We start from the raw sequence: 10,078 nt of genomic DNA, 5'->3' as shown, positions 1-10,078 counted from the left end.
TCAGGGTCTCGTGAACAGTGTGTGTTTTCTGACCACAGTTAAATGTGCAGTGACCCAAAGTGCCGTAAAAACATTGAAAAGTGTTTCAGGAGTCTTGTCAGGGCTCACCATAGTATGGGATATTTATTCTCTAAACAAAATTGAAAATGAAATGAAAGAAAAAGAGACTGAGATTTCCAAGATGATCCGAATGATAGCTGCAAATATGGAGGAAGGAAGGAACCATTTTAAGAAAGAATTGTCAGAGATGTTGGATTGTAAAGCGCTAAAGGAAGAGGTTGTAAAGATAAACCAAAAGTTCTATGATTAAACAGAGATTATACTATTTTTTCTGAATTCTCTCTCCCAGATCAGTAAAAATGTCTTATTACTTGCAAAATATAATTCCTTAAAATATAGCTATAATTTTTTGTTTTCAATTGATAACATGTTCAAAATCCCTAATTTCCCTCAATTACTGCATACCCATTATTGTGTGTTCACTAATTTAGCTCATGATCAACAACGTCAGTTTTAACACTCTCAGGTCTGTGTTTAGGTGATGTTTATCATCAGGATGTGGGCCTCTCTCTTAACCTCCAGTTTTGCAATTATCCTCAATCTTATGCTCATAAAAAACAAAACGCTGGAGGAAGTCAGACAGCATTCAGAGACGCTGAATTACTCCAGCACTTGGTGTTTTTCTTTTGTAAACCAATATCTGCACCCATTGATTTGAGCATCTGTCCCAATGTTCTGTTTATTGATTGCAGGCATTTGATGCTTCACACATTGGCTCCACGCCTTTAGCAGTCTAGATCCAAGCGAATGATATTATCTCTCCTGATATTTCTCCTCTAAGATGTTAATGTAAAACCATCCTCTTTAAACCTAAAGTTTGTTGAACCTCCTGGTTTTGCCTCACTGAGTTCATTGCTAATACTTGGCGACTGAGAACATAGGTTTAAGGTGAAGGGAATAGGTTTAATAGGAATCTGAGGGGCAACCAAGGGTGGTTCACACAAAGGGTGGTTTATGCATGAAACTAGCTGCCAGAGGAGGTACTGAGGCAGGGACTATCCCAAAATTTAAGAAACAGTTCAACAGGTATATGGATAGGACAGCTTTGCAGGGATATGGGCCAAACACAGGCAGCTGGGACAGGTGTAGCTGGGGCCTGTTTGCCGGTGTGGGCAAATTGGGCTGAAGGGCCTGTTTCACTTTACGACTCTACTGCTTTTGGCCCACTAATCACCACCATTCTATTATCTCCTTGATGCCTTCATTTTTATCAGAACTGTACATTTTAGATCATTCTAAGCTACCCAATTTATTATGTTACACTGTATTTTTGCAAGGTGAATTTAAATAATTGTAATGCTTTGTGTGATTAAGAATTAAATGATTAAACTCTGCTGTACAAGATTAATTCCTGAAATAAAATAATCACTTGGTTGTGCAAAATGGTTTTTAAAGACTTGGGTTTTTTGCATAGAATGGTGATCAGGGTTCTTCATGTAGATGTCAACAATTTCCCCCCCTTGGGAAAATGATCTGCTGGATTAACAAGAACAATTGGCAATTATGTGGTGACATTGAAAAACAACCCAACGGTCTCTACAAAACATTAGACTTTCGAGATACAGCGCAGAAACAGGCTCTTCGGCCCACTGAGTCCACGTCTAATTTGAGGAAGGACATCCTTGCTATTGTGTCAGTGCAGTGTAGGTTCATGAGGTTAAACCCCGGGATGGCGGGTCTGTCATATGAGGAAAGATGAAAAAGACTGGACTTGTATTCACTGGAGTTTAGAAGGATGAGAGGATATCTTCTAGAAACATATACATTTTATAAAAGGAATGGACAAGCTCGATGCAGGAAATATGTTCCCAATGTTGGGGAAGTCCAGAACCAGGGACCACAGTCTAGGAATAAAGGGGAGGCCATTTTAAACTGAAATGAGAATGAACTTTTTCACCCAGTGAATTGTAAATTTGTGGAACTCTCTGCTACAGAAGGCAGTGGGGTTAGATAGAGCTCTTGGGATTATGGATTTATGAAAGAGAAATCATGCTTGACTAATCTTCTGGATTTTTTTGAGGATGTGACAAGTAAAATGGATGAAGGGGAGCCAGTGTATGTAGTGTATCTAGACTTTCAGAAAGCCTTTGATCAGGTCCTGCACGGGAGACTGGTGACTAAAATTAGAGCACATGATATTGGGGGGTAGGGTATTGACATGGATAGAAAATTGGTTGGCAGGCAGGAAGCAAAGAGTAGGAGTGAAGGGATCATTTTCAGAATGGCAAGCAGCGACGAGTGGAGTGCCGCAAGGCTCAGTGTTGGAGCACAACTGTTTACCATATATATTAATGATTTGGAAGAGGGAATTAGGAGCAACACTAGCAAGTTTGCAGATGTCACAAAGCTGGGTGGCAGTGTGAACTGTGAAGAGGATGTTAGGAGGTTGCAGGGTGACCTGGACAGGTTGAGTGAGTGGGCAGATGCGTGGCAGATATAGTATAATATAGATACACCTCCCTGCTCCTATACTCAAATCCTTTTGCTATGAATGCTAACATACCATTCGCTTTCTTCACTGCCTGCAGCACCTGCAGGTCTACTTTCAATGACTGGTGTACCATGACACCCAGGTCTCATTACATCTCCCCTTTTCCTAATCGACCACCATTTAGATAATAGTCTGCTTTCCTGTTTTTGCCACCAAAGTGGATAACCTCACATTTATCCACATTATACTGCATCTGCCATGCATTTGCCCACTCACCCAGCCAATCCAAGTCACCTTGCAGCCTCCTAGCATCCTCCTCACTGCTAACACTGCCCCCCAGTTTAGTGTCATCCGCTAACTTGGAGATGTTGCATTCAATTCCCTCGTCCAAATCATTAATATATATTGTAAATAGCAGGGGTCCCAGTACTGAGCCTTGCGGTACGCCACTAATCACTGCCTGCCATTGTGAAAAGGACCCGTTTACTCCTACTCTTTGCTTCCTGTTTGCCAGCCAGTTCTCTATCCACATAAATACTGAACCCCTAATACCGTGTGCTTTAAGTTTGTATACTAATCTCTGGATGGATTTAAGAGAGAGATAGATAGAGCTCTAGGGGTTAGTGGAATCAAGGGATATGGGGAGAAGGCAGGCACGGACTATTGATTGAGGATGATCAGCCATGGTCACAATGAATGGCGGTGCTGGCTCGAAGGGCCGAATAGCCTCCTCCTGCACCTATTTTCTATGCTTCTATATTTCTATGTTTCCATGTTTCTATGACTAGCGGAATCAAGGGATATGGGGAGAAGGCAGGCACGGGTTACTGATTGTGGATGATCAGCCATGATCACAATGAATGGCGGTGCTGGCTAGAAGGGCCGAGTGGTCTGCTCCTGCACCTATTTTCTATGTTTCTATGATGTTTCTTTGACCAGCGATCACCCCGTAAACTAAAACTATATTGCACATGAGGGGAAATTTACCAAATTTTTACCAAAGTCAATTAACTTCGCAACCTGTATGTCTTTGGAATGTGGAAGGAAACCGAAACACCCAGAGAAAACCTACATTGTCACAAGCTCATAACTTCATAAATTTAAGGAGTGGAATTAGGCCGTTTGGCCCATCAAGTCTACTCTGCATTCATTCATGGTTGATTTATCTTTCCCTCTCATCCCCATTTTTCTGCCTTTTCCCCACAACCCCTCACACCTGTACTAATCAAGAATCTATCAATCTCTACCTTAAAAATATCCATTGATTTGGCCTCCGCAGCTGTCAGTGGCAATGAATTCCACAGATTCACCACCATCTGAAGAAGGGAGACTGAAAAAGACTGAAGAAATTCCTCCTCATCTCCTTCCTAAAGGTACGTCCTTTTATACTGAGGCTAAAGCCTCTGGTCCTAGACTCTCCCATTAACATAGAAACATAGAAACATAGAAAATATGTGCAGGAGTAGGCTATTCGGCCCTTCGAGCCTGCACCGCCATTCAATATGATCATGGCTGATCATCCAACTCAGTATCCCATACCTGCCTTCTCTCCATACTCCCTGATCCCTTTAGCCACAAGGGCCACATCTAACTCCCTCTTAAATATAGCCAATGAACTGGCCTCAACTACCTTCTGTGGCAGAGAGTTCCAGAGATTCACCACTCCCTGTGTGAAAATATTTTTTCTCATCTTGGTCCTAAAGGATTTCCCCTTAACCTGTGACCCCTTGTCCTGGACTTCCCCAACATCAGGAACAATCTTCCTGCATCTAGCCTGTCCAACCCCTTAAGAATTTTGTAAGTTTCTATAAGATCCCCCCTCAATCTCCTAAATTCTAGTGAGTACAAACCAAGTCTATCCAGTCTTTCTTCATATGAAAGACCTGACATCCCAGGAATCAGTCTGGTGAACCTTCTCTGCACTCCCTCTATGGCAATAATGTCATTCCTCAGATTTGGAGACCAAAACTGTACGCAATACTCCAGGTCTAGTCTCACCAAGACCCTGTACAACTGCAGTACCTGTAGTACCTTCCTGCCCTTATACTCAAATCAGTGGAAACATCCCCTCCACATTCACCCTATCCAGGTCTTTCACTATTAAGTAAGTTTCAGTAAAGTCTCCTGCTCATCCTTCCGAACCCCAGCAACTACAGGCCCAGTGCTATCAAACGCTCATCATATATTCACCCACTCATTCGTTCTTCCCCACTTTGTCAAACACGGGTCTAAAGTTCCCACGAGGGATGTTGCAGAGATCTCTTCAGAGAGGTTTCAATCATTCAGAGTCTTGGTACATTCAATGGTTCTATCCTTCACATGAGATATTCAGCCAAGGTATGTACCCCTCTCAGATAGAAACATAGATTCATACAGCAGGGAAACAGGCCCTTCGGCCCAACTTATCTATGCAAACCACAAAGTTGAGTTCCTATGACTGCTTGTTCCATATCGCTCTAAGCTGTTTCTATCCATGAACTAGTCCAAATGTATTTTAATGCTGTTATTGACCCTGCCTAGACTATTTTGTCTTGTTTCGTATACCAAACATTCTATTTGCGTTTATGGTTCCAATTAAACCTTCCACCACTCACCTTAAACTTATGCCCTCTATGTGAATGCCAGTCTGAAAAATGGTCCTGATCTGAAACATCACCTATGTCCACATTCTCTGGAGATACTCACCAGAGTACCTATCCAAATGTCTATTAAATGCCATTATCATACCTGACTCAAATACCTCCTCTGGTCGCTTGTTCCATATATCCACTACATCTGTGAAAATATTTGCCCCTTATGGGCCTGTCCCACTTAGACAATTTTTCAGGCAACTGTGAAGTTGCCGGCAGTCGCCTGAAAAAATGGCGATTGGCAGAGTGGAATACACACACACACATCGCTTCCTTCACCTGCCCGTTATGCAGGCGGGGGACAGGGCAAGCGGGCGGAGCGCTGTCTGAGTGAAATTCACACGGTGCAAAGCCAATGTGATACAGACGATGAACAGGAAGGTTGACGCTGTAATTAAGACGGTGAAAGCACAGGGTCACATAAGCCCTTTAATAAAGGAGGGGGGGAGAGGGGGGAGAAGGAGTGGAGACATTTTTTAAGAAGCCAGAGATACACGGCTGTGAACCTCGGCGGACATTGACATTACTGGTCGGTTATCCTTCATTCTGAAAACTACTGGTTACGTTTTATTTTCCCATTGAGCCAATAAATTTCACCGGTCAGCACTGGCTACAACCTACGAGAACCTCCGACCTCATGGCAACCCACTAGGACCTCCTGGCGACCCGTCTACGGCACGAGAATTCTCGCTACTCTCCATGGCGGCTGCATTCTGGTCGTCGCTAATTTTTTAACTTGTTGAAATATTTGCGGCATCCATAATGAGGCCGTGACTAGTTCCCAGACTGCGGGAACTCCTCACGACCATGAAGGCGACTCCCTGGCAACCACCGCAAACATGTGGTGACCATGTGGCGACCGCAGAGTCTCCTGCAGTCTCCTAAAAAGTCGCCTAATGTGACAGGCGCGTAACGCCCCTATTAAATCTCCCCCCTTTGAACTTAAACCTTTGTCCTCTGGTTTTTGATTCTGCGACCCTGGGAACAAGAATCTGTGCATTCACCCTATCAATTGCCGTCATGATATTACACACTTCTCTGTAATAGGAGAACAGGCAAGAAAGCTTGGGTATAAATTATTGATTGGTTTGCGAGGAAATAGGACTGATAAGAGGAATAATTTCAAGGAAGAGAGAGAGAGAGAGAGAGAGAGGAGACAGAGAGAGAGACAGACAGAGAGACAGGCAGAGACAAAGAGAGAGAGCAAGGGAGAGAGAGGGGGAGAGAGAGAGAGAGAGAGAGAGGGAGAGGGAGAGAGAGAGAGAGAGGGAGAGGGAGAGGAGAGAGAGGCTGTGTCTTTCTCAGTTCCAGTGGCTGAGAAGTAAGCAGCCTTTGAAAGATTCTGTCGATGGGAAAGGAACAGAGGCAGAGGGGCTTCATAGTTTAACTTATTGGTGGACTGTTGAAACTTTCCACTCCGTTAAAAATTCCACCATTTACTTTGAAAATTCCTGGAGAAGTCTCTACATTGTCGAGGGAGCAGGGTGCGGCTGTTATTGGCGGACTGCCAAGAGTGCCTGGACATCGACGGTTTGAAGTGTTTTGGTTCCTTTGTCGTGTTTTTGGCACTGATTATGTGCCCTAAAGTCATTTTGCACAGTGCGGCTGTCTGGCTTAATGTGAAGGAGGTGCTTTTGCGTTCGGCAAGACAGGGCGAGCTGTTTCTGATGTGGACGAGTTTGGGAATTTTCTTTCTTCAGCTGGAGGACTTTGGTTTATTGAGGATTGCTTTGGACTGTGACTGTCCCTGGGAATTAATTTGCTGAGCTGCTGGGGTGCCGGGAGCTGGTTTGTGCCTCTGTCCGGATGGTGATGGCGAGGGCGGCGGAGCTACGCAGATGGCGATGGCAGAAGGCGAGGAGCTATGCAGCAGTGACATCAGCAGCGGAAGCGAGGACATCTGAATATGAGCCTCATGTTGACTTGGACTGGGACAGTTTTGATATCTCGGTTCAAACTAGACCCCATGTCCAGGGGAACAATTACGAAGGCTATGAATGCTCTTCTTGGTAGGGGGGCTATTGTCTCTTCCTTCTCGAGAAGGAGGTGCGGTCTAAGTGCTTTAGGCTCACGCACCCTGGGGGGGACCCGGAGGAAAAAGGGATTCTTAGTTTCAAAAGGAGGGTGTTCGTGAAGGTGGGGGAGGGGGAAGGTGATGAGGGGAGTTTCGAGGTGGAGTGTAGGGGTCTCCCCAGAACCGTGCGTTGGAGTTGGGGAAAGGAACGGTGTCATGCGTGCGGTGGTTATGGACATCTCCGTAGGGAATGTCCTAATAGAAACATAGAAACATAGAAATTAGGTGCAGGAGTAGGCCATTCGGCCCTACGAGCCTGCACCGCCATTCAATATGATCATGGCTGATCATCCAACTCAGTATCCCGTACCTGCCTTCTCTCCATACCCCCTGATCCCCTTAGCCACAAGGGCCACATCTAACTCCCTCTTAAATATAGCCAATGAACTGGCCTCAACTACCCTCTGCGGCAGAGAATTCCAGAGATTCACCACTCTCTGTGAAAAAAGTTCACGGTTTCTCGGTTTTAAAGGATTTCCCCCTTATCCTTAAGCTGTGACCCCTTGTTCTGGACTTCCCCAACATCGGGAACAAACTTCCTGCATCTAGCCTGTCCAACCCCTTAAAAATTTTGTAAGTTTCTATAAGATCCCCTCTCAATCTCCTAAATTCTAGAGAGTATAAACCAAGTCTATCCAGTCTTTCTTCATAATCAAGGGGTCGCTGCTAGAACCTCTAGCGCAGCGGCCCAGGAATGCGCTGCTGGCCCATCAGGGGTTGCTCGTCATGTCTCGGAGGGACGGGGTGGAATCGCTGACCTGGCTGGGGCTGCCGGCTCTGCCTCGGTGATCCGGAGCAGCGGGGATAGCCCTTCTGGGCCTGCAATCTCAATTGGGGACCTGGGGCAGCAAGGGCCCCCCCCTCCTACATCCTGAACCTGAGGGGGTGGCTGAAGGTGAGGTACAGGGTGAGGGGGGAGAGAAATGGGAGCTGAAGAAGAAGTAGAAGAATAAGCAGATAAACACCACCCAAGCGAATCAAAAGCAAGCGGGTGTGCTACTGCTGAGTGCGGAGATCACCCAAGGGGCGCCTGTCAGCTCCAGGGGGGTCCAGAGTGAAACTGCCGTGGCCCAGCAAGGAGCTGAGGTGGCTCTGAAGGGGGTAGGGAAGGTAAAACGCGCGGGTGGTAAGGAGGCTGGGGGTAGTGTGGAGGAGGAAGGCCCTCTCCTTATGGAGGTTACCACACCGCCACATGCTAGTGGGACAAAAAGGAGGATTGGGCCTGGTGAGGAAGAGCAGGGACGTGAGTCCAAAGTTAGGGTGGTGCATTTTTCCAGATCTTCCACCACCGATGTGGTTGGAGGTCAGGAAATGACGTTGTCTGGGTTGGAGGTTGAGCCTCCACTTCAGGGATCTCTCGAGGGTACCACAGGGTCAGGTGATGGGGTAGACCCCTCTGGAGTTGTGTCCTCTGGGCGGGGGGATGTCCTTTTGTCTCAGGGGCCCTCCGAGGGGGGTATCTCATCGTGTGTTGATCTTGGCTCCCCTGGGGGTGTGTCTTCTGGGTCGGAGGAGGTCTCCTCGTTTCAGAGGCCTACTGAGGGTGTTAGCACACAGGAGGGTGGGGTAAGCTCCCCTGGTAGTGCGGACCCTGAGACGGGTAATGAGCAGACAGCCCGAGGGGGGGGGGTCGGGGGGAATGGTGTTCCAATCAGTGCTCAATTTTAGAGCCAATGGAGGTTCTGAGGTGTGTATTGTATTGCCGGCTGATTTGGCAGGGGAGGGGGAAAAAACTAGTGGAGAGCCTCTGGGTGTTGCCAGTGGAGGGGGTGCTTTCGGTGCTGTGGAGGTCGGAGTTATTTCAGGCAGCGATCTTCTTTCAGATTCTGGGGGTGCCAGTTTACCACAGACCCTGGGGGTGCCTCTTGTTTTCTCTTCCCCAGGCCCAGGTATAGAGGGTGAGGACAGAGCGCAGGAGCCCAGCCAGTCAGTGGGCTGCGTGATGCGGATAGGAGTTTCGGGACCCTTCCCCGGCATTGATCCTGGGGGTGGTGTCATGCCGGAGGAGAGGGAGAGTGATGGGGCCAGTTTGTGTGGAGGGGTTGGTGAAATTCCAGAGAGCTCTGGTTTTTCGACTTCTGAAAATGACCTTGGTGATGCTGAGCGTGTTGTGTCAGGTGCGAGTAACTTGGACGATAGCCCAGGAACCAAGGACGAGTCTCATGCAATTGTTATCTGTGAGGTGCGGGAATTTTTAAAAACAAGCCGCACTAACAGGACAAAGATCGAGGCTGCTAAGAGACAGTGGGCTGATCTGTCGTCCTTAGTTAAAACTCTCGAGGCTATCCTTGCCACCAAGGATAGTGATCTTCCTGGCTCTGAGCAGTGCCAGTTTAGGGACTTTTTGGAGTTCCTAAAAAGAGAGAGGGCTACAGAGCCCAGGAGGAGAAGTGTGAGGATTTCAATTTAATGTGTCAGTGCATTCACGCTAGTCACACTAAACTTAAACGGGAGTAGAGCGAGTTTTCGCAGATTCCAGCTTTCCCAGCCCTTAGGGAGGGGTAATTTGCAGTGTGTTTTTTGCAGGAGACGCATACTGTTGTGAGTGATGAACCCACCTGGAGGTTGGAGTGGGAAGGAGAGGTCTATATGAGTCATCTTAGCTCAAATTCGAGTGGGGTGGCCATTCTGTTGGCTCAGAATTTCCTGCCCAATATTATAAAAGGGCAAGAAGTTGTGCCAGGACGTTTGCTCCATCTGGCCGTGAGCCTGGACGGCATGCCGTTGCATTTCATTAACGTGTATGCCCCCAGCTCCGGCACCATGCAGGCCGGCCTACTTCAGGAGGTGAATGCTCTGTTGAGCACTATTGATCGGGGAGAGTGTGTCTTCCTTGGGGGGGACTTTAACTGCACACTTGAGGTGCGAGATCGTTCTGGTACT

This window comes from Leucoraja erinacea, unplaced genomic scaffold (assembly GCF_028641065.1).
Source record: "Leucoraja erinacea ecotype New England unplaced genomic scaffold, Leri_hhj_1 Leri_639S, whole genome shotgun sequence".
NCBI classification, from domain to species: domain Eukaryota; kingdom Metazoa; phylum Chordata; class Chondrichthyes; order Rajiformes; family Rajidae; genus Leucoraja; species Leucoraja erinaceus.
Note: the sequence above shows the minus strand (reverse complement) of the source record.